The following is a 3,962-nucleotide window of genomic DNA, read 5'->3' on the forward strand; positions in this document are numbered from 1 at the left end:
TATTTTGGTGGATTTTAGAGTTTTGGTCAAGCATTTTTGGAGCACATGGATAGTATTTTTGGTGATCCGGATTCTACAAGTAGCTCTAATGAAGATGACATGGAAGAAGATGTGGACACAAAAATGCAAAGCGAAGATGAGCCACTTGAAGAAGAAACTAGTCCCCTTGAACCTCATGTAGAAGATACAAGCAAGAAAGGTCGTAAAGACTCAAAAAAATAAGGAGAAACAATTCTTAAGTTAAGTTGAGATTATGCCTTCAGGTCTAGGTGCACCCTTACCACTTCCACGGGATAAGACTTCAGATAATGCTATCCAAGAGATGTGCAAGATGACAAAGATGGTTGATCCTTTAATACCTCTTGTAAGCCGCATGTTAGTTATATTGATCAACCTCCCATTGATCCCCAAATAGGAAAAAGACCAGTTCAACTACAAAGTGTCAATGAGGTGCATGTTTCTAACCTCAAGATCAATGTCCTACCAAGGACTCATGGAGAAAGTCTAGAGCAAATTCTTACAAGTATTATGTTCTAGGTGGAACCCACACATTGCTTGCAAAAAAATAAGTTTGCCAAGAATATGACCATATTGATAGTTATAAGACAGCTCTTTGTTGGGTTTATGCGGGTTTGACTGATGTGATGAGTGTACAATTTTATCCATGGATCACAACATTGACTCAGATTATCGTTTACAAATGACGTTCCTTCAAAAAATGAGGTTCTTTTAGAGTGGGTTAAGCAACAAAAATAACACCGAAACATTGATGAGAACTTTCGAGTTACACTTTGTAAGAGATGTGGTCTACAAGTATAGAAAAAGAGCTCACGTGGTGTTGACCAAAAGCCAAACATCAAGCCTTATGATAATTTTTTTCAATTGGCTTTTCATGATGGGGAGATGTGGGAGATGCAAAAATAGATTTTCTATTTATGGGAGAAAGGAAAGTTGAAAGGTCAAAAGATGTTGAAGACTCATTCAAGCTCTCGTGGGAAACCCAAGGTAGATGAAGTTATAAAGCCTCTTCCTGAAGACATGAAGATAAATCCCTTGTGATCATTGCAAGGAATCTGTGATATATCTCTAATAATGAGAATTCTTGCACATGTGAAGGCCGGAAACATCTCCTTGGAAGAGATGGGAGTAGAATTTGAAAGGTATATGTTTGTTGTTTTCTCTCTTTTTCACTCAACAACTTGTTTTTAGATTTTTAACGAAAATAGCTTTGTCTTTGTAGGAATAAAATCCTATTTGCACATGCAAAGAATTATGATAGAAAAGCTGAACTGCAATGATTGGGATGAAGTTAGGAAATACCATCTTGATTCAAGTAACCCAAAGGAGCATGAGAGATTCTTACTTCTTTTTGAAAAATGTGTCTCCATCTTAAGGTCTCATGGGTCCTCTTTGGATTCTAGAATCCACCTTGTAGTCTCATCAAGACTTACTTTGGTTTTTGGAATCTAGCTGAAGGTCATGTGTGAGATTCTACAATCCACATTGGTTTTTAAAGACTTAACATTCTAAATTCTTGTCATATGTTATGTTTTAGATTTTTAAATGTAAATTCTTTAATTTTGTTTTAATTTTCAAGTATCCTAGGTCTTACTTAATATCTGTGGAATACAGAATTGAGACCCTCGTGTTAAGTTGAAGGAAATTCCACAACCCTTTGAACAATTTTTGTCTCATTGTGAGACAGAGAGGAAAAGAAGAGAGCAAGAACAAACGATTCAAAATGTTCTTGGCCTAAACAAATACATTCTTGATTATGTGGATGAGCCTCCTTTACTTTGGATAGTTCATGAACAATGAGTAGAGGAAATGGACACATTTTACAGGTTGTTCTTATACATTAGCATTAGCTAATGCTCCAGAATTGAGACCCTCGTGTTAAGTTGAAGGAAATTCCACAACCCTTTGAACAATTTTTGTCTCATTGTGAGACAGAGAGGAAAAGAAGAGAGCAAGAACAAACGATTCAAAATGTTCTTGGCCTAAACAAATACATTCTTGATTATGTGGATGAGCCTCCTTTACTTTGGATAGTTCATGAACAATGAGTAGAGGAAATGGACACATTTTACAGGTTGTTCTTATACATTAGCATTAGCTAATGCTCCATACCAAATGACCCTGCTTTCCACAAAAGTACCAGTGACATTGTCCTATCTTTTGCACTGTAGCAAGTGTGTGATCCTATCCACTAGGAGGGAACCTTACCTTCTCTCTATAGCAACAAGGACACATGATTCCTCCAAGGAGGAAACCCATATCCATGGCAATGTCAAACCTCCACAAGAAAGCCTTTGTGCCATAGATGATCTCAGCATTCCACCACCAATCTCTAAAACTTCTGCACAAAAGTCCTCTGAAAAACACGCACTGAGAGGGGAGGGAAGTTGGGGAAGACGATGAATAGCAATGAGAGCCACTTTTCACGCTGCACCACAAGTAAGAAACATGCCTCTGGTGGCTACAATCCAAGCTGCAAAAATAGCCCACTGATTACCATCGAAGCCTTCCCTCTAGATTGGACCTTGAACTCCACGTGGAAAACTCAAAGCAGGAGCACCACAAGAGAAAACACTGATGAAGAAGAGGCGTCACTATAGAAAACGTTGATCCAGCAAATGAAGAAAATGTAGCCACCTTCAAGATCTAGAAACGAAGTGCCACGAGGTAGAAAAGAGCACATATGGGTAGCAAGGTACCTAGGTGTCAGATACCACAAAGATAAAATCACTCAGAACATGGAGGCCCCAAACTTGCAAAAAACACTGTTGTAAACACAGCAACTAGCCACTTCACCTGCTCCAAAATCCACCAAAAAATGCAAGATGCAAACAACTCCACTAGAAAAACGCACAAGTGTTGGACAACCACTTGTAGCCTTCAGGGTGGGCCAATTTGCAAAAAACACAGATGGAGGAGAGAGGACAACAAAAGGACGTCAACAAGAAATGAGAGGACAACAACAAGAAATGAGAAGGAGGGCCAGATCAACAGGGAACCTGGGCGATGATGTCATGATAAAGCTGCACAATGCGGAAGCAAAATATAGAAGAGAGAGAGAGAGAGAGAGAGAGAGAGATGAGACAATGAACATCATCTTATTATAAAATGAGGCTTTACATGGCAATACTAGCCAGCACATGGGTGAAGTACAAGTGCTTGTGAATTAGTGTTGGATAACAAGTGAGTGAAAAAGATTTCCTTATATAGGGATGCAAGGAACTTGCCAACTATATCACAGGAGAGAGAGAGAGAGAGAGAGAGAGAGAGAGAGAGAGAGAGAGATCAGACAATGAATATCATCTTACTATATCATAAGGCTTTACATGGAAATACCAACAAGAAAATGGGTGTAGTACAAGTGCCTATGAATTATTGTTGGATAACAAGTGAGTGGAAAAGAGTTCCTTATATAAGGAGGCAAGGAACTGGCCAACTGCCATCAAGGAACTGGCCAACTGCCATCAAGGAACTGGTCGACTGGCCAACTGCCATCAAGGAACTGGTCGACTGGCCAACTGCCATCAAGGAACTGGTCGACTGGCCCATGTAGCTGGCCGACAACAGTAAATTACCCCACGACTAGGCAAAACATGAGAAATATATATGTATCCAATAAAAGACCACGTCCCACAACACATGAGATGCACAAATTCTAACAGCGGTCTCAGACGAAGAGGGAACTCCTATAGACAGAGTCGGGGGGAGGAGGAGGGGCGGAGAAGAGGGAGATGGGAGAGGTTGGGAGTGATCCATCGGAGAGGGAGGGTGCTGGGAGGGACTCCCTGGGGGTTCAATGGGACCAACTGGCCTCACTGAGAAGTGAGAACTAGAGGAGGAGTCTCAACGGGGTAGGCTGCCAAACCAAAAGGGCCGGAGGGACCCTTGCATTGACTAGAGGGGTACCATCATCTCAATGGGTGGGTGCTGCGATAAATGCTCAA

The sequence above is a fragment of the Cibotium barometz genome, chromosome 11 (genome assembly GCF_041138505.1).
Source record: "Cibotium barometz isolate CiBa-2024 chromosome 11, ASM4113850v1, whole genome shotgun sequence".
Lineage (NCBI taxonomy): Eukaryota > Viridiplantae > Streptophyta > Polypodiopsida > Cyatheales > Cibotiaceae > Cibotium > Cibotium barometz.